Here is a 22,646-nt window from a genome sequence, read left to right on the forward strand (position 1 = left end):
ATGAAATGCTATCTTTATTAAGTACATTAATATAGTAATATTGTACGTAACAACATGGAATGAAGAAAGTGGACAAAATCTAAGTAATTTCAGCATTGAAATGTGGATATAAAATGTTGGTTATTATCAAAACACATACAAGTGTTAAGAATAGTTCAATTATGCCACACTTCTAGCTTTCATTAATGTTGACATGCCAGTTTTTAAGGCTTCAATGAGTATTGGGAAAAGTCAGAGTGATGCTTAAATTATTGTTAATGTTGTAATAGTTCTATTACTTTAGTAGTACTGCAATAACGTCCTTAACAGTTGCGTTGCTATAGCGGAAACAGACCCCGCAATCATGGAGGCCCTGGGGAACAGGGTGTCCCGGAACAATGGGTCTTCTTCCTCTACAGTTATGTGGATCCCCTCCTCCCCAGCCGCTCTCTTACCTTTGACTGGGGAAGGAGGTTGCAGGCAGCTCTGGCCCTGGGTGGGGAGTGGGTTGGGTGGTCAGGCAGGCAGGTAGGGAATTTCAGTGCACTGGTGCCAGTGGTTAGTAAAATATTGTTGATTTATTCGCTCTTCATATCTTTAGACATATCATGGATGGGGGATTGACTGGTATGAACAAATTAAGGTCACTCAATTAAATAAAAAAATAGCATTAAAGTAGAAACCAGTAAAACCATGCATGACCCTGAAACTGATGGGCAAAAAGGGCAATCAACTCTTGTATTTACTTGAATTGAACTTGCACTTACTTTGTGTTTATCCTTCATTGCCTTCATCCATCTCTCTGACACTTTTTTATTCTGTCATTAAATGATTGATTGTTCACCTCCGTGAAAGAACTGCTGGGAAAAAATGACAGAAGGCATTACTTGGTATAGGAAACATAAATGGTATTCATTTTGGCTAACATGATCTTAGAGAGAACATAATTTAGGCCTCATAAATATGGAAGATCTTCAGCTTTTAAATGTGAAAAATTATTGCATTTATGAGTATCTGTATATATTTTCTTTGAACCAAACCATAATCATATTAAAGGGGATATACTGCCAAGACAACTACAATGGAGGTTGAAAAATCTCTTTGTTGCTATGACATGATGTGAGACAATGACATGTAAGCCAAAGCATCATGTATGTTTCTTGTACAGTTGGGGTTGGACATAGACATCCAGTGCATCTTAACAAAATGTCACTATCAACTATATACAGGTATGGGATCCGTTATCCCGGAAACCTGTTATCCAGAAAGCTCTGAATTACGGAAAGGCCATCTCCCGTAGACTTCATTTTAAAATGATTTCCTTTTTCTTTGTAATAATAAACCAGTACCTTGTACTTCATCCAAACTGAGATATAATTAATCCTTACTGGAAGCAGTACCAGTCTATTGGGTTTACATAATGTTTACATGATGGCTGTACTAAGAAGCACTGACATGGCTAAAATAGAGTTTCATTTAATCCCTTCTTAACTTAAATTTAACCTTAAAATAAAATATAAAATACCCCATTTATTGACTATTTGCTACAGATTCACATTGTAACTTTAGCTTATTATTTGCTGTCCTTGTATTTTTGTCAGACATTATATGACCTTGATACTGCTCATTTGTAAGGACTGTGCATTGCTGAAGTGCCTGATAAAATGGATATGCAGCAATGGTTATATTAAAAGCATATTGATTGTCTTTTGTCTGTTTTCTCATGGCAAATGGCTCCTAAGAATATACAATATGTCTATGGATATGTTATGGAACATTAATATTTGCTTGGGTTGATATCCCTAAAGGATAACACAAAATGAGCCAACCTATCTGTTCAAGTGGAAGATGTATTTTTGATGACCAGGTATTTAATATCTAATAAAAAAAATTGAATTTTATTATTTTAATTCAAATATAAAAAATTCAGACAAGGCATTTGCTGGCAACAACAAGAAGAACATGGCTTTACAGGGTAGAACAAATAACAATATATTGAGCCCTACTTTGCAATATGACATGCTTACACTAAAAATAAACATATTTATCATTTTTGTAGGCATACAGTACCTAGATTCTACAGCCACTGGCACGGTAAGAGTAAGAGTAAGCAAGGGACCAGAGTTCCATACCATGCAGTATTACCTAATGGCAGTATATGATAACCAATAGCCCTATGTCTTAAAAATATAATACAGAGTCCTTTACTCTTCTTAGAGCACAGTAAGCAGTAACAGCTTGCTCTGCACACATGTATCATTAAATTAGCTATTTTGAAAAACACACCTTAAGCCCACTATACAGGTAGGAGACCTTTTATCCAGAATGCTCCGGATCTGAGGTTTTCCAGTCAATGGATCTTTCATGTAAACATAATGTAAACCCAATAGGCTGGTTCTGCTTTCAGTAAGGATTAATTATATCTTAGTTTGGATAAAGTACAAGGTACAGGTTTATTATTACAGAGAAACAGGGAAATCATTTTAAAAAATTTGGATTATTTGGATAAAATAATGGAAAAAAGTTTCCATAATTCGGAGCTTTCTTCATAAAGGGTTCCCCAAATAACAGACCCCATACCTGTAGAAGTTTTTTTCAGTGCAGAGCTCCCAGTTTTGCAAACTGTGCCATTATGGGGCAGCACAATGTAGTGCAATATTTCCCCCAAATGAAAACCTAGCTGACTTGCAGATATCTTTCAGCTTAAAATGCTGGAGAGGTTTAGCATATTGTTATCAATATTAGTCTCCATACTTGTGATGGTCAGTTAGTATATGAACTATCTCAACAAAACCAGATGGGACTTATCCTCCAATAGTATGGGCCCAATTATTACAAAATACACACATAATCGTATTAAGGAGTAAAGATAAAAGGCAATATTTATTTAACTACCATGCCACAGATACTTAAAACCATTTAAAATAAATAAAAAACAGCGCTGCGCTGGGTTCAGGGATCCCTTTAACCCCAAATAACCACTTATAAAGAGGACTCCTCTATGTAGGATTTGGTGGAAATTTGATTATGTCTAGGTGGCTCAACAGCCAGTATTCCAATCAAGCGTTAGTAGGTACACATGTAAATCCAATTGTTCATGTGAGGGAACGAAAGTGCATCCTTATAATTCACATCCGCAAGATATTGCAGAGAAGAAAATCCTGGTTATATAACACTGAATAGCGTGCTGCAGCTTAGTGAAGGTTACTATCTCCCGCGGGTACAATAGTCCCCGTGATGGTTTGCGGTGCAAAGCCAGTATATCAGGTTTAATGTCTTTGCGGGTAACTGGATTTGCCAATGTCTACTGTCCCATCCATATATTTACAGCCGCCTATTGCTCTCAGTGGCCAGCTGAGAGGTTGCGGCTTCGTGATACTGCGATCACTGACAGTCACCGTATTGTGCCAGCCCAGGTGTAACAGTTATCCCGGCTATCACCAGACCCGAAAATAAAGGTATACAGACCACGTGTCTTTGAGAGTTTTTCACCCGATAATTTCCGCGTTCCATCAACTGGCAGGAGATCTTCTGTCTGCGCACTTAAGTTCCCAAAATAGGGGAGCAGGGTATCCCAAACGACTCAGTGTCAGCGCTGTGCCTCGACAGCTGTTTCGCCACTCAACGTGGCTTTGTCAAGAGACCGAAAGGGTGGATATGACGTCGTTTTATCTTTGCCATCACATGTTCAAAGTGGGTGGTCTTTTGTGTAAGCCGCTTCCCACACATAAGAAAGATATAGTAATATCGATATGAACAATTGTATCATTTTCACTTCCGATAATCGTGGTTATGTAACCCTTTGGTATTATCTCAGTAGAATATATTTAAAGGATCAACCAAATAGGTATCAAATGAGAAGAGAGGACTCGCGGCTTCACTTTTACTGTGATGGAAACATCAATATCAACTTGTGGCATGGTTACACAATACTATATTTCAAAAATTTGTAAGATTAATCACTATTGCTTATTTTTAACTATCATCCCATTTAATCGATATATAATTATAAACTTATATCAGAATAAGAAATAAGAAAGAAAAAGAGAAAAAAATGAAAAGAAAATCAAAAGGTAGAACTACAACTCTCACCAACACAAAATTTTATTTTTTTGAAATAGTCTAAAAAAGCGGGGCCAATCAAGGGACTATTGTTATGACCATTCCTTCATTTATTTATAAAGGCCTGAAAATTCAATTGGCCATTGAGTCCGAACTCTGACTTATAAGTATTAAGCTTAAATATCCAACTGGTCTCTAGTTGGAGCAACCTATTATCTAGGTCACCGCCCTTACATCGCTATGCAGACGGTCAATGCCCTGAAAATAAGACCCCATATGTTTGCCATTGTGAATGCAATAAATGTGTTTGGCAATAGACGACAATAAATTGCAATTATTAATATCTCGCATATGTTCATATATGCGTCTTTTCAGCGGCCTCTTTGTTTTTCCTATGTATTTGCTCCCACAGTGGCAAGTAAACATGTAGATCACGTAAGTCGTAGTACAACATATATAATGATACATGTTGTATTTGACTCTTCCATTGCTAAAATCCCTAGATGTCCTCATATATTGACACTGTTCACAGGCCCCACACTTATAGCTACCTACTGTTTTGCAACACGCTGTTTTCGAATGTTTCTGGAAATGACTATGAGTTAGTAAGTCGCCTATGCTATTGTTTCTCCTATAACAAAAAAGAGGGTGAGTGGTTACCATTTGACCTATATTGGGATCATTGGACAAAATGTGCCAATGTTTCCGAATCAATGAGCGGACTTCTTGGTCTTTATTACTGTAAGTCAAAATGAGTCTAGTCTTTTCATTACCTGGAGTGCCGCTTTGTTTGGGCTTATATAATAAGTCCTCCCTATTCTGAGATAGGGCATTGTGGTAGGCTCTACGTAGGCAACGAGTTTTGTATCCCCGTGCCTTAAATCTTGAGTACAGTTGGTAAGCTTCCCGTTTAAAGTCTTCCTCTGTAGAACAGATTCTCCGTAATCTAAGATACTGTCCCTTTGGTATGCCTTCGATGCATTTCAATGGATGCATCGATTCTGCATGTAAGAGGCTGTTGCCAGCCGTCTTCTTGCGAAACAGGTTAGTGGACACCTGTCCACAGCTGTCCTTTTTAATCTCTATATCCAAAAATTCCAATTTGGAGTCGTGGTAATTGAAGGTGAATGTTAAATTAAAATTATTTTTATTGAGTTTAGACACAAAATCCTTTAATTTCTGTTCGGGGCCCTGCCAGATGATCATAATATCATCGATATATCTGTGCCACCGTAAAATGTGGCACAGATATTCGTCGTACTCTTCAGCCGAGAACACGTGGCGCTCCCACTCTCCTAGGAATAAGTTGGCGTAGCTGGGTGCGCATTTAGCGCCCATAGCTACGCCCTGGCGTTGTAGGTAATAGATGCCATTAAATATAAACACATTGTGATGTAGTACAAAACTCAATGCTTGCAATATAAATTTATGTTCCTCGGAGATTGGGTTGTGTATGCGCTCAAAAATGTTTTTTATGGCCTCAATACCTAGAGCATGTGGTATACTCATGTATAAGGCCTCCACATCCAGACCCACAAGAAAGCAGTCAGAGCTTAAGGTCAGTCCATTAATCTCCCTCAGTAAATGGGAAGTATCCAATACAAAAGAATCGAGTTGTGTTACTAAAGGTTGTAGCACCATGTCTATATATCCACTTATTGGCTCAGTAAGTGATCCACAGCCCGACACAATAGGTCTTCCCGGAGGTTCATTGATGGACTTATGAACCTTCGGGAGAGCATAAAAAGTTGGGGTTCTAGGATGTTTAACTTTCAAAAATTCCAAAGTGTTTTGGTCAATAATTCCCTCCTGATAGGCGTGATCTATCAGATCAAACAACTTATCCTTGTGTCTTTGGGCCTGAGGTAGCAAAATTGGTTGGTACCAATGTTTGTTGTTTAGAATTTTATTGCACATTGTAACATATTTGGGAGAATCCATGATTACAATATTCGAACCCTCGAACCGCGACACTCACTCGGAAAGTGAGATGAGCGGTTCTGATACATCTTTCACCACACGGAAACAATTTGATCGGAAGAAGCGTAAGTTTAACACTGTTTTTCATAAGGAACAAGTTACTGCACAGACAACACAGGAGAGGAGCGTCGGAGCTCCACTCCTGCCCAATCTTTCCCAAAACACATCGTCATTCCCAGGCACGAGTTTTTTACAATCACTGAACCTGTGATGGACACAGGCAATTCAGTTTCACCACCATCACATGAAGATTTACAGATAATAAATCTTTCTCACTTTACCCTCACTCCTAGTTGCACTGCGGTATTACAAAAAGGGCTCACTTTTGTACCCTCTAAATCAATAGATCACTTAACACTAGTAAAAGATGTTCACTTATTTGCACGTAAATTGCTTTTGAAGTTACAATGGACCAAGGGTAATCGGCAAACAGATTTGGATTTAAGTCAATTCAATTTAAATGATTTTAAGACCCTTAAAATCCTATTTGAACTATGGGATGATCCCAGAGTAGAGGAGGAACAGAAAATTTTGCAAGATATTCAGGACCTATGGTTGGAAAATTCAGGTGATAATACCAAATTACCATCTTGTAAAAAAAGGTCTTCTCGATACCCTAGTACAACTGAAAATGGGGCCGTGGACACCTTTGTACAAAGGGTCACGGAAGATATTTTGCATCTGACGACCAATACTAAGCATCCAAATCTCACTATAGAGGAGATCAATGCACTAAAAACATTGAGGGAGAATCCGGATATAGTTGTTAAACCATCAGATAAGGGTTCGAATATTGTAATCATGGATTCTCCCAAATATGTTACAATGTGCAATAAAATTCTAAACAACAAACATTGGTACCAACCAATTTTGCTACCTCAGGCCCAAAGACACAAGGATAAGTTGTTTGATCTGATAGATCACGCCTATCAGGAGGGAATTATTGACCAAAACACTTTGGAATTTTTGAAAGTTAAACATCCTAGAACCCCAACTTTTTATGCTCTCCCGAAGGTTCATAAGTCCATCAATGAACCTCCGGGAAGACCTATTGTGTCGGGCTGTGGATCACTTACTGAGCCAATAAGTGGATATATAGACATGGTGCTACAACCTTTAGTAACACAACTCGATTCTTTTGTATTGGATACTTCCCATTTACTGAGGGAGATTAATGGACTGACCTTAAGCTCTGACTGCTTTCTTGTGGGTCTGGATGTGGAGGCCTTATACATGAGTATACCACATGCTCTAGGTATTGAGGCCATAAAAAACATTTTTGAGCGCATACACAACCCAATCTCCGAGGAACATAAATTTATATTGCAAGCATTGAGTTTTGTACTACATCACAATGTGTTTATATTTAATGGCATCTATTACCTACAACGCCAGGGCGTAGCTATGGGCGCTAAATGCGCACCCAGCTACGCCAACTTATTCCTAGGAGAGTGGGAGCGCCACGTGTTCTCGGCTGAAGAGTACGACGAATATCTGTGCCACATTTTACGGTGGCACAGATATATCGATGATATTATGATCATCTGGCAGGGCCCCGAACAGAAATTAAAGGATTTTGTGTCTCACTCAATAAAAATAATTTTAATTTAACATTCACCTTCAATTACCACGACTCCAAATTGGAATTTTTGGATATAGAGATTAAAAAGGACAGCTGTGGACAGGTGTCCACTAACCTGTTTCGCAAGAAGACGGCTGGCAACAGCCTCTTACATGCAGAATCGATGCATCCATTGAAATGCATCGAAGGCATACCAAAGGGACAGTATCTTAGATTACGGAGAATCTGTTCTACAGAGGAAGACTTTAAACGGGAAGCTTACCAACTGTACTCAAGATTTAAGGCACGGGGATACAAAACTCGTTGCCTACGTAGAGCCTACCACAATGCCCTATCTCAGAATAGGGAGGACTTATTATATAAGCCCAAACAAAGCGGCACTCCAGGTAATGAAAAGACTAGACTCATTTTGACTTACAGTAATAAAGACCAAGAAGTCCGCTCATTGATTCGGAAACATTGGCACATTTTGTCCAATGATCCCAATATAGGTCAAATGGTAACCACTCACCCTCTTTTTTGTTATAGGAGAAACAATAGCATAGGCGACTTACTAACTCATAGTCATTTCCAGAAACATTCGAAAACAGCGTGTTGCAAAACAGTAGGTAGCTATAAGTGTGGGGCCTGTGAACAGTGTCAATATATGAGGACATCTAGGGATTTTAGCAATGGAAGAGTCAAATACAACATGTATCATTATATATGTTGTACTACGACTTACGTGATCTACATGTTTACTTGCCACTGTGGGAGCAAATACATAGGAAAAACAAAGAGGCCGCTGAAAAGACGCATATATGAACATATGCGAGATATTAATAATTGCAATTTATTGTCGTCTATTGCCAAACACATTTATTGCATTCACAATGGCAAACATATGGGGTCTTATTTTCAGGGCATTGACCGTCTGCATAGCGATGTAAGGGGCGGTGACCTAGATAATAGGTTGCTCCAACTAGAGACCAGTTGGATATTTAAGCTTAATACTTATAAGTCAGAGTTCGGACTCAATGGCCAATTGAATTTTCAGGCCTTTATAAATAAATGAAGGAATGGTCATAACAATAGTCCCTTGATTGGCCCCGCTTTTTTAGACTATTTCAAAAAAATAAAATTTTGTGTTGGTGAGAGTTGTAGTTCTACCTTTTGATTTTCTTTTCATTTTTTTCTCTTTTTCTTTCTTATTTCTTATTCTGATATAAGTTTATAATTATATATCGATTAAATGGGATGATAGTTAAAAATAAGCAATAGTGATTAATCTTACAAATTTTTGAAATATAGTATTGTGTAACCATGCCACAAGTTGATATTGATGTTTCCATCACAGTAAAAGTGAAGCCGCGAGTCCTCTCTTCTCATTTGATACCTATTTGGTTGATCCTTTAAATATATTCTACTGAGATAATACCAAAGGGTTACATAACCACGATTATGGGAAGTGAAAATGATACAATTGTTCATATCGATATTACTATATCTTTCTTATGTGTGGGAAGCGGCTTACACAAAAGACCACCCACTTTGAACATGTGATGGCAAAGATAAAACGACGTCATATCCACCCTTTCGGTCTCTTGACAAAGCCACGTTGAGTGGCGAAACAGCTGTCGAGGCACAGCGCTGACACTGAGTCGTTTGGGATACCCTGCTCCCCTATTTTGGGAACTTAAGTGCGCAGACAGAAGATCTCCTGCCAGTTGATGGAACGCGGAAATTATCGGGTGAAAAACTCTCAAAGACACGTGGTCTGTATACCTTTATTTTCGGGTCTGGTGATAGCCGGGATAACTGTTACACCTGGGCTGGCACAATACGGTGACTGTCAGTGATCGCAGTATCACGAAGCCGCAACCTCTCAGCTGGCCACTGAGAGCAATAGGCGGCTGTAAATATATGGATGGGACAGTAGACATTGGCAAATCCAGTTACCCGCAAAGACATTAAACCTGATATACTGGCTTTGCACCGCAAACCATCACGGGGACTATTGTACCCGCGGGAGATAGTAACCTTCACTAAGCTGCAGCACGCTATTCAGTGTTATATAACCAGGATTTTCTTCTCTGCAATATCTTGCGGATGTGAATTATAAGGATGCACTTTCGTTCCCTCACATGAACAATTGGATTTACATGTGTACCTACTAACGCTTGATTGGAATACTGGCTGTTGAGCCACCTAGACATAATCAAATTTCCACCAAATCCTACATAGAGGAGTCCTCTTTATAAGTGGTTATTTGGGGTTAAAGGGATCCCTGAACCCAGCGCAGCGCTGTTTTTTATTTATTTAAATGGTTTTAAGTATCTGTGGCATGGTAGTTAAATAAATATTGCCTTTTATCTTTACTCCTTAATACGATTATGTGTGTATTTTGTAATAATTGGGCCCATACTATTGGAGGATAAGTCCCATCTGGTTTTGTTGAGATTTTGAAAAGTATATGTGGACACCTCCAATTAGGCCATTTCAAATTGGAGAGACACCTTGCGCAATCAATTTAAGTATATAATAGTATATGAACTATATGAAATCTATCTTTCTAATGTAAAATAAGTTTCAAAAATGTCTGTTGACCATTCATTTGGAGGAAGTGAATTCGAACTGTATATCTGGAAAAATAATACTTTAAAGAATTTAGATTGGTATTTACTGCAAATGTAATGAATTAATAGTATATAACAGTCTAGATCAACATCTGGCAGTTAACTAGTTAATACAATTTTTGAATTTAGCATTTTCTGAAATTTCCAAATGATGCACGATTTTAAAGAAATCTACAACAGCTTTTTTCCTTTTCATCTTCATGGAGAACAGAACATCAAGCCAAAAAAGTTTTCCATTCTGTTCACATCCTTCAGTTATGCTGCTCTTCAAAGAGAGCCTTAAAAATGTTACCTCCGGGCCATATTTATGCAAACGGGAATCAGAACTGCCACCAAATAAAAATAATCTTTCCTTCTCTGTTGTTTGTCATCACCCCTTAATAGCAAGTGCCATAACAAGTTTTTAGAACAGTTCATTTAGTATTAGAAGCTCCAAAAGGGTTAATGGATGTTCATTGGCATATTTTATATATATATATATATATATATATACTGTATATATATATATATATATATATATATATATATATGAAGTTGTTTGTGGCTACTAAACTGTACTAAAGCTCAAATGATCCTTCAGCATCCACTTTCCTATGATAGCAGCTTTCTTGCCTGAGAATTTAAAAATATCTGAGGGGTTGCATGAGAAATTTTTTGAAGATTTATGGATTTGTTGTTTTCTGTATCTGTAATCGCAACAAGGCTATCTGAACTGCTAAATCCATGAAAGCATACACCCTTCTTTTAAAACTTTTATTTTAAACTTGTGTGTGCAGTTTTTAAAAACTATGTGCTCAGGTCAGAATCTTATACAAAATGTTGTGTTTTCACACAATTCGTTGTGTGCGCTAGCCTCAGAATTTGTGTGCGGGCACACAAGTGCACATCTTAGAGGGTACAATGCTCACTTGTGCTCCCAGATGCCCATTAATAAACTGCTGCTTATAATAACAAGACCCTAGGAATACTGTATGCATGATCCTCTTTAAACGATTCAGTCGAAGTCCAAGATTATTCTCCAACCTCGGCCCCTTCCATTGTTCATAATAATGTTTTTTTGTTGGGGTGGGGAAAGAGGCAGGACTAAGGTCTGTAGGTTGGTGTGTTTTAACAACTCTGTGAAAATGCAAAAGTAGCTAAAATTCTACAAAAGCACTCAACCTACATTACATGCCATACTTTCTTACTAAATTGTGTTGTTATTTGTTTGCTATTATCTGATAAAATAGCATATAACCTTACTGAACATTTTACTGACATTTTTATTCTAATTATCTGGTTAGAACATTACAGTATATTAAGCGGAGGCTGCAGTACATTTTGTATAACTCTACATCAAGGTAACCTTGACTGTCTCCTCGCTGTTAATCTGTGTATGTTGATATTTAGTTGGTAGTGAATGCTTATCATATATATTCTCTGAATGAGCAGGTGATTTGCATGCAGAAGACAATGTGCTATCTGCCATGTCTATTTCTCAGAAATGTAAAAATGTTCTGTACTATATGCTTATTAAATGTATGCAAAACATTGCTTATAGTGTTGAAGCCCATCTACTAGGATTAAATGCATTTCTTTAAAGGGAACCTGTCACCCAAAAATGTTTTTTCAAAATCAGATTTTATCACATTAGTCAAGCAAAATTAACTTTAATTACACTATATAAATTATTTGAATCTTGTTTCCTCCAGTCTGGGAATTCATAATTATAGCAAGCAGGCAGCAGCCATTTTGTGGACACTGTTATTAAGGCAAACCTTGCATCATCTCAGAATCTTGTTTGTGCACCAGAATGGGGGACCCAATGTCCATTCCCATGCCCTGGATACACAATTAAATGGTAAAGAGAACGGGGGAATGTTGGGAGAGCAGTGACATCTAGTAAGTGCTGAATGGAAAGTGAAAGTAATTGTCTGCCCCGCCTCTATGCCCAGGGCATAGAGGAGTGTCAGACAATATTTGAGTGACAGCTGAGATTTTTAAACGAGTTTACAACAGTTATGAATGCTTTAATAAAAAATAGAAATTGGATTTCATTTGAAAAGGACTTTTATTTTTTGTGTCTGGGTGACAGGTCCACTTTAACAAGACTTTATAGTTAGTCCTCCACTCCCCTGTGGAAAAAAACAGAAACAGATTAGCATTAGTAACTATCTGGCATCTTATTTATGCCAGCCAAAAAATGGCAGACTGCTTTTCCATGTAAATTGTTTCTAGAACTGCAATTGCTTTATATACATGGTATTTCTGGTAGTCATTGTTCAAGCTCAAGATACTGCTCTCAGGTATCTGCCTTAAAGGGGACAACATTGTAAAAACTTATTGCATGTATGGACCTTGTAGATGTTGCAGATATGGTTATGTTCTGTACAGCATTCAGTGTCTACATTGCTTGGTTCTTCATGTTAGAAGGGAAATCAGCAGATCCCTCTATAGATTCATTTCTAGACAGGCAAACAAAAACAGAATATGATATGTAGTCACTTTATGAAAGATTCATTAACTTGTAATAGCTTGGCTGGATTGATTCTCTAGTTTATTTTTTACCTTTACATAATTCCCCCTCTTTGTCACATAATACTGCTACTTACCCACTCCACACAGCAATACTGACACTTCCACTTTGATAGAGACACAACTTTTTAGAAGAAAAAGGCAGAGAAGCCTGTTTGTCCACAGGCTTATAGACACTACATGCTTAGATGTCTGCCTTAATATGGCCCACAAGCATTGTTAGTTTCCTTAGATCAAACTACCTATACTATAAGAAACAAGCCAAGTGACAGCTTTTATACACATTTTTTTATTTCCTTCTCCAGTCTCACAAACCAGTTGTGACTATTCCCAGCTTATTTATTTCCTTGTAAATGCTTTCACAATTTTATGCACTTGTAAAAAAGGAAAACTTGTTAACTCTGCCCCATTTTATATTAACATTGTGATTAAGGCAAATGTAATGTCATACATAATAGATTTCAATAATATAGCTCATGCATAAACATTACTCTGTAAATGTTTTCCTTATCTTTTGATAATATCAAAATCTATCAGTCATGGGCAACATTCAAACTTTCAGGAGCCACACATATAGCATGTGACTACTCAAAAGGGTAATATTTTATGCTAAGGATAGTGCAAAACAATACATTTTAAGAAAAACATCACTATATTTCCAAAATGTATTTTTCTCTTTGTTCAGCTACCAGCTGACCACCAAAGCAATGCTTACCTATAGGGCATCATCATTGTAAATTGTACATAGCAGCACCAGGATATTAGAAATGCATTCTATATTCTACAATTAATCCCAAAGCACCAAAATATCCTAGATATATGAGGTAATGTACAGCTGAGCTGGTGGCTGATTTAACTAACAGGCTATAGGAAAGAAGATAGAATGAGGGAAGTGCTATTGCCAGACAAGTTAAGGAAGCCCTACTACCAGACAAGAATGCTCTAGGTGAGGTAAAGAAAGGTAAAGATTCATTAATAGCCCATTTCTTGACATATTTTGTTCCTATGAGATTTACCAGGATTTTAAATTTGGCACATGATTTCCAGTGTTCCTGTAGTAATGTTAAATTCACAGAATTTACTCCCAATTAAAGAGTACTTATAATAAATCTTAATTTCTCTACTGCTAAACATTATCCATTCTGCTGATCAAAGAGAAGCCTTGAGAACCACAAAAAAAATTAAAAACTTTCAACCAGGTGAGCGCATTTTACTAACATTTTCAATCACTTCCAAGTAAATTCTGATCAGAAATGGACTCAATATCAGAATTTCCAAGTAGGGACACAAGTGAAAGGGTGCACTACTTCTTGTAATGGAAAGTGAGATAAATAAGTTTTTTTTACTGGAGAAAAATGTATGCAGAGAACTAAAGCTGCTGCCACTGGACAAAAGAGAAAATATAGAGAAAGTACAAACAGATAAAATGTATTACAAGCATTCTTAGAATAGCACTTAAATAAATTACATAGTTTGGTCGTTTTACATCCAATTCATTAAGGGAAATTGACTTTCTGTAAGTCACAACATAGTTATTAAAAGTGGATCTTTATTTGAATTATCTTGCTGCTGTAGTAAAGCATGTCATCTCTTGAGCAAGCTACATGACTGGCGCAGGCACTCTAATTAATTAGGACTTTGGGGGATATTTACTGAAGTAAGGTGTAAAAAAGAGTCAGTATCTGAGAGTGTCAGTTGAGAGTGTCTTGCAAACATAGATGCAGAAAAAGGGGGAAGGGTTTTTAGAAAAAAAATGTTAAAGGGGAACTCTGGCTTCCAAACCAAAATTTGATTATGAGGCCCACATAACAAAGGAACCCCTAATACCCATTACAGTTACCTGTTTCTTCAAAAAGTATGAATAAATGCCATTTCTATGCTGAAATCCAGCTGTTTAATAGTTCTTCTCTTTCTGCATTATTTGAAATCCTGGCAGGGAAGGAGGGACTAAAACACTGATGTTACAAATTGTAACAACTTCTCCCCAGTTTACAGACAGCATGCAGAAAATACATAACCCACAATGCATTGCACTGGGATGTTCCTTTCCTTATTGAAATCATGTGTGCAGGCAATTGTGGGGTTTGGAGGATGCAGGCTAAGGGCAGATGGCTGTTGATACAAAGTAACAGTAGTCAGCCAGCTCAGCATAGTAGTCAGAAAGATCAGCAGGAGAGCAGGGGGCTAGGCTTAGGGAACTGTCAGAAACCATTTAAAAACATGAAAAGTCTGCATATTTTTTAATTGATGTATATTGCAAAGTTGCTTGAAATTATGTTTACTTTTCAAAAAGCACAAGTTATGTTTTTGTGGAGTTCCCTTTTAAGCAATTATAAAAGTGCAATAAGAAATTATTTATTTTTCTATCCCCTGCATTACAGAGATTGTGAAGAAAGTCCTTTATTTTTCTTTGGTTTAAAATAATAAAGTGTCCACATTGATGTAGCTGAAATAACAACAACAACATCACTAATTTAGCAATGTGCCACCCTGGCAGAATGTGCATGTTGTCTGTGATTTCTCATTATAATAGCTAATTGGATGACTTCAACTTTTTTTTTCCTTTACCTCATTTTCTAACCAATTCTATTTTGTAATATATTTGGCTATCTTTCTATATTTTCTACTATTGTATTGTAAGGGGTCCCAACAACAACCATTTATTAATTATAAATGTCTGTCAGTTATGGTATTTATTATCTGTAATGCTTGGAACAGCACAAAATGTTTTACAAATGCTTTTAGCCAAAATCAAAGAAACATACATTTTAACTAAAATTATGTTTTTTCTTAATAATATTGATATATAGGTATAGGATCTGTTATCCAGAAACTCATTATCCAGAAAACTCTGAATTAAGAGAAGGCCGTTTCCCCTACTCCCTCCAATCGGTTCAACTGTAAATAAGTAATTAAAATGTTCTAAAATGATTTCCTTTTTAGAATGTTCTGCATTTCAGGTTTCTGGTTAAGGGAACCCATAACTATATAATACTATTCCTAGACCATTAATAAATATGTTATAATATTCTAATATTTCATGAAATAGTTACAGGATCAAATACTTTACTGCAATTTTGATTTAAAGAAACATGCCTTCTAGGAAAAATGACCTTTCTGGCCTCAAACCTGTAAAGAAAATGGTGAAATCTCCATATGATGTCATGCAAAGCATTTGATCCTTAAAATACATAAATGATGCATCAAAAACTATTTTTAAGCTCTTTAAAGGAACAGTAACACTAAAAAATGAAAGTCTTTTAAAGGAATGACGATGTAATATACTGTACTAATAAAACTAATGTGTGCTTCCGAAACACAACTATAGTTTATATAAACAAGTTGCTGTGTAGCCATGGGGGCAGCCCTTCAAGCACATGATACACAGTAGATAACAGATAAATTCTGAAGAATCCCATTGTATACTACAAAGCACATAATCTGCTATGTATCCTGTGCCTTTTCTCCTCTTTCAGATTTGAATGGCTGCCAACATGGCTACACTGCCGCTTGTTTATATAAACAAGTTGCGTTTCTGAAGCAAGTGCACCAGTTTTACCAGTGCTGCACAACAGTACATTGTATTTTCATTTGTTTAAGACACTTTAATTTTTTGGAGTCACTGTACCTTTAACATTGACGAGACTGAACAAACAGCCTTCTCCGGGTCTTGTCTGAAAAGACAGGAGACAGAGCATAAGACAGATGGCACCAGGAAGCATTGCAGCTACACAATTTCATGTCTGAGGTTAGCACCCATTGTATAAGGTTTGGATCTTACCTGCAGTTCTTCACCTTTGTAACCCATGTGAAAATCTCTTAAGGTGGTCATACACGGGCAGATAAAGCTGCCGATAACGGTCATTTGGCAGCTTATCTGCCTGTGTATGGGGGCTTCCGACGGGTCTTCCCGATCGATATCTGGCCACGATATCGATCGGGAAGGTTTGATTTTTAACCGACCGACCCATCTGAGCCCCTTGCCGCATCGTAATTCGATCGTTCGGCCATGCGGCCGAACGTTCGAATTACCCCCGATATAGCCATGCAGTTTAGTGGCATATCGGGGAAAGATCCGCTCGTTTGGCGATGTCGCCAAACGAGCGGATCTTTGAGTCTATGGCCAGCTTTATACTACCTTCCAACTTTACAGACATGTAAGGATCAAAGTTAGTAGGCCTTTTAATTTATTTGTAGGATTTTTACCCTGTCTCCTTAAACAAGTTTGCATAAGGCTAAGGATTATTTAGTTTGAAAAAAATGTTGAATGCATAATTTCATAAACATTTTTTCGTTTTTCACCATTAAAAATGTGGCCCTTACTTAGAATAGAATAATGAGAGCCTACAGTAGATGTACAATGAAACAACAAAATTATGCTTAATCAACTTTTTACATTTAATCATTAAATTGACATTATATTCACAAAAGCTGATTTGGTTTTTTTATTACATTTTACCACTATCCTTCTCTTAATTAATAATTTTAAGGAGGATTAAATTATGAGCTGATAACACAAAAAGGTGTATGCAGTAAATAAACTGGGCATAAAACTGATATATCAGTACTATGTAAATTACATGAAAGAAGTATTTTGGAACAATATGACATTAATTACAGTGTTACTTGCCATAAACTGTGAAAGATGAGATCAAAGCCATTGGCACAGTTGCTGACCAATCTCTCCTCATGGCATGGTAAATGCCACACGTTCCTGGACTGCTGCAGTAACTGGTTTCCATTAGACACTGTTCTATGGAGAATGCTGTTTTAATTGTAGACTCGGCTATCTCCAGTCAAGAGTAAATTACTTTTTGGCTGCAGCTTGCTGGGAGAATAATTGAATCAATGTCATATCAATCAGTTTCAGAAGAAGAACTAGTTACTTATCAACCTTAAATCACTTGTCCTTAAGCAACAGCAGGTCCCAATGTCACCAGGAGATCCCACTGAATAATTACTATAGTTCTATAGATCTATAGTTATTTTGTTAGTCATGGAAATGAGACTTGGCATGATAGATTTATGTCTTCTATCTCGATTACAAATTACTTTGGATGAAATAAACACAAATTCTGCAATGTTACACTCACTCTTGATAAAATGTATAATTTCCTTTATTTTACAGAAATGTCATGTTAAAGGGGTAATTCACCTGCCAAAACTCTTTTCAGTAAAGCTGTTTTCAGACTTTTTTAGTTGCTTTCCATTTTTTTTTTTGACAGTTTTTCCAAAACTGAAGTTTAAAGTTTAATGTCCCTGTCTCTAGTGTTTCAGTCTCGCAGCTCCGTAATCCAGGTGCAGATTACGAACTGCTACAATTTGCCACATTAGTTAATACATTTCTCAGCAACATCTGTGAAATGTTAGCAACTATTGTATCAATTCTAACAACTACCTTTAATGAAACTCAGGGATTCAGTTTAGCAGGGACAAAGATAACCAATGTATTGACTAATGCATCAATTTACAACATTTACAGAGTCACTGACCCCCCAAGCTGGTTCAGAAAGACAAGTTGAAAGTCAAAACTTTAATGTATATTAGAACTGCCATAAATAGAAAGTAATTGAAAAAAGTCTTTATTTTTTGGTGAACTATCTGAAACCAATTCAACTAAAAAAAGGGTTAGAAGGGGAATAACACCTTTAAAATATTGATTAATTTCTTCCTTATTGCATTGACACATATGCCAACAGGTAATTATACATACACTCACAAACCAATTAAAGGAGAACTAACCCTCCTCTACCAAAAGCCCTCCTAAACTTGCAGGCATTCCCCCCTCCCCTCTCCACAATGTGCTTTAGTGTAAAAAAAAAAACATTTAAAAAATTCTGACCCTTAAATGCAGAGAAGCGCATGAAGAGACTTTAAGATTATGCAAAGAGCCAGAAAATGACGACAGAGAGCACTGATGTGCTTCTCTGCATTTAAGAGTGAGATTTTTTAAAAGGGTTTTTTTTTACACTAAAGCACAATATAGGCCTTTACTATTTAAGGCCTATATACAGTAAATCTGCCTCAGGCAACTTAGAATTGCTTGGTCATTGAGCTCCCTAGCACTGATCTTGCCCTCATGTCCTGTCCTGGTTCCTGTGCCTGAATCCTTTCCTGACTCCATGTTTCTGAGTCCCTTCCTAGTTCCTTGATGCCTGCCTTATTCCTATGCTCAAGCACCCCTTTTTGCATGGTTCTTGAGGATTTTCCAGTTTGACCTCTGACCTGTTATTTGACTCTGTTTGCCTGCTGCCTCTCTTGACTTCTGGCCTGTTCCTGGACTACGTTTTTCTGCTGCCTGTCTTGACATGTGGCCCATTTACTGGACTTGCTTCAGCCTGCCATTTACTGCAGTCATTTGTCTGTACATTTATTTCCATTAAATCTTGCCTTCACTTAAATATGGCTTATGGACTCAGTTCTGTCATTTATGGCTATAGTCCTGATTTCCCAGCATATCAGCTCCTAGCTGCCAGTTATACCTTAGTGGTTAAGCATGACACCAACAGTTTGAGAAATGGAGACCAATATGTTTGTTATTATCTATCTGAGATGGGGCATCTGCAGCAGGTATACAGTGCCCACATTACTAATTAATTAAATTAATTAGCTAAGCTTTTCAGGCCAACTTAAGCAATCTACCAATAAGGAAACCCACAGCAGCAGGATGAAAGATATTGAAAAGCAACAAGAGTTGCCACCTGACTGGTATTTTGCTGGTAGCAGGAAGGCTTTTGCGCACCCTTATTGTTTGGTGCTTAGTATGTCTGGCGACAACCTCCCAATACACGTGTAAAATAAGCACACTGGCACACAAGACTTGTAAATACAAGCCGAAACCTTGCAATTTTTTTTAAATTTAGAATTGCAACGCACTGAGGAATTTGAGTTGAAGGATTTATATACAGATTCCACAGCCCTGGCTAACATCACAAACATCCCATCTGTATGGTAGCATAGTAGACTTGCACATTCACACCTGAGAACTCTGACAAAGGGTATTTAAAACTTAAAATATATTATATAGTTGTTGTTTGCTAAAAAAAAAAAAATGCCTAACCTGCAACCGAAACTCTCTTAAAGCCAGCAAAGCTTTAACAGCAGTCAGATGGATGCGCATTTGTGTGTGTAACTGATGTAGCTGATGTAGCTATAATCATGTAATTGTAATTTTGCCATGGCCATTTTATTTTTAAAGAGCTTCTTATGAAGCTAGGGACCAGGGCAAATGAGCTGCATAAACTGTGTTCAAACCCAAAATGATTTGACATTATACTTGTTTCGGATGATCAGGGGCTTCAGAATGTTCATTTCAGTTCATTTCAAGACGTTATCCTTGTTTGTTCTTCATTATTGCAGTGTGCCAAGGAGATTCAAATGGGGACATGTTAAGGCTGTGGCTTTATATTTTTTCAGTGCACATAAAACGTGTTACTTAAGCAAAGCCTATACCGCTAACAGATAAAGAGCACTGGGGGTTCTTCCAAATTGTGCAGGGATGAGTTTCTATGGCAACATTCATTGGATTTATGAATCTTTAAGCTAACCGAATTTCCTCTTTGCCGTTCAAGGAAAAATGACAAAAATCAATGGAAACACACACTCTAAGTCAACAGAGATTTAGTGAATCCAGGGTTAAAGGTGTGAAGGTGTGAGTTAAGGTAAAGTTTAGTTGACTCAATCCCCTTTTAACTAGGAAAACAAATGCATTGCACTATGGAAGCAAGGATTTGATTAACTTTTAATATCTTTTTTCGTAAATATCCCTATTATCTGTAAGGGTTCTTACATAGTGCATATAAAAATTCATGCAGATCGCATAATACAGAATGCAACTCTATTCTTTGCTACAGTAGAAGTTCAAGGGAGCATCTTCAGAATTATAGATTTTGTCTGTGATACGGCTACCTTGAAATTTGTGCAGAATGGCAAAATCATAAACGTGGTCATGCACTGTCTCACTTTCATGGTATGCAATAGATTGGCCAGAGTCCTAAGATATACTGTATACACTGCTATAATAATAATTTTCAGTGGTTTGTAAATTTGATATTGAAAACAATATCCTTCTGTCACTTCCTATTCTCTGCACTCCTGGTTCGGACTCTTGAAGCAGTGTTGCAGAAGCCACCTGATGCAGAGGTGGTTAGAAGCATGAAAGGTATAGTGGCACTGGAGTCTGGGCTGGAAGAATGCTACATTGTTTCAAGAGCATAAAATCAGCAGTGCGGAAAGGGACCAAAATACTAATTTCAATTATAAATATGTTTTAAACAACTGGATGGTGTTCATTAATTTATATTGCATAGTTGCTCAGAATTACACTTTCTTTCATTCCTGTCATCGGTTGAGTAGTGATCCTCTTTGAAATAGAGAGTTTCTAGCCTAAAACTTTGTTGGGTTTTATAAGCTGACTATGTGCTTATATGCAGCAACTGCTACATTTAGTTGTTTGAAAGTATAATTAAGTCTTAATATGTACGTGGTAGCATTAGTAAGTATGATTTCTCTTTTGTGAACTCCAGCCCATATATTAGTTTGGTAGAATACTACATAAAAGATTTTGGATTTGACTTTTTTAATTTAAGTCTTTTTCCCTCTAGAGTTTGCCCCTGTTCATACACAGCAAGGAGTTTCCTGTTATAACCTGTGTATTATATCATCTGTCCTGGCTATGTTGGAAAAAATTCTTATGTTGAAAGCATTTTTACATTAGCATAGCTTTGTTCAGGAATAGCAGCTGAAGCTGAACGCTCTATTGACCACACAGCTGCATCCCATGCAAAGAACTCAATTTTATTTTATTTAAGTGCTGTCGACAGAACAGCCCTGGGTATGCAACCATATATTAAATATGACTTTCCATAATAATAGTTTCAGGTGCTTTATTTTGTGTTCCTGTCGGATTTTGATGTTCTTGGTCCATTACTCTCATATTATGACTCCATGACAGTGGAGAGCCATTTTTTTTCGTTCACTTTCAGCAAAATTAAATTTGCGTTTTTCACTAGATGATCAAGGCAATTTGGAAGTTTAGTAGTATAGCAACAGTATTTTTGTCTGGCTGAAAGATCTGCAGGAACATTAGGCTGAAAGGTCTAGCTCATTTGGTCTATTCCACTTAAATCATAAGTAACAAAGGTTAAGGTGAAATTATTTAGCCTGACTTGTGTTATACATTTATCAACGGTCCATCATTTTAAGGTGTATTTTAGACCCTGTAATTTTTTAAGATTAAATGGAGAAACAATAAATTGTTGGTTCAATCTGATAATTTACTCAATCCTTATACTTAAAGTATAACTAAAGCTTAACTAAAGAAGTAGGGCAGAAATGTTGGACATTATTTTTTGGGCTTCTGTACCAGCCCAAGGCAACCATAGTCTTCAAGCAGTAAAGATCTAAGCCTCTGAGGATGACCCTGTAGCTCCCCATCTTATATGACAGACAAACCTAATTTTTACCTTTATTATTTGCTACAACCCCTAAGCTTAGCTTCTCAAAAGCTGCTCAAGGCACACTGAGCATGTGTGTTACAGACACTACTTACAAATTCCAAGATGGGAAACTCCTGTGACAACTGGTATGGCCTGTATAATTACTACTACAAAAATACTGAACCTTTAGGTTGGTTCAATAAATTCAGTATATAAAATATGGCATTTCTAGCCATATTAATTTTTAGGATTTAATTTTCTTTTAAAAGGGCGCCTAGTATGAAAAACAGAGCAACACACCTGCATTAAAGCTTTTTCAGTGGAACAGATTTAACGATGTTTATATCAAATGCCCAGATGTGAGATGGTAATAGTTTATTTGTTCTTTTAAATGTTTAGAAATGTTTTCATGGTTGACAATTATGGCATATAATAATAGTGAACCGTTAAAAGCTTTGACTAACAGGTTTTAGTCAT

The 22,646-nt window shown here is 36.9% G+C and overlaps 1 protein-coding gene across 2 annotated transcripts in view; it reads left to right on the plus strand.

Annotated features, from left to right (window-relative positions):
* srrm3.S (serine/arginine repetitive matrix 3 S homeolog) overlaps positions 1 to 22,646 on the plus strand; it is a 193,952-nt gene that overhangs the window by 108,879 nt on the left and 62,427 nt on the right. The window lies entirely within an intron of this gene.

Source organism: Xenopus laevis, chromosome 2S, assembly GCF_017654675.1.
Source record: "Xenopus laevis strain J_2021 chromosome 2S, Xenopus_laevis_v10.1, whole genome shotgun sequence".
Classification (NCBI taxonomy): domain Eukaryota; kingdom Metazoa; phylum Chordata; class Amphibia; order Anura; family Pipidae; genus Xenopus; species Xenopus laevis.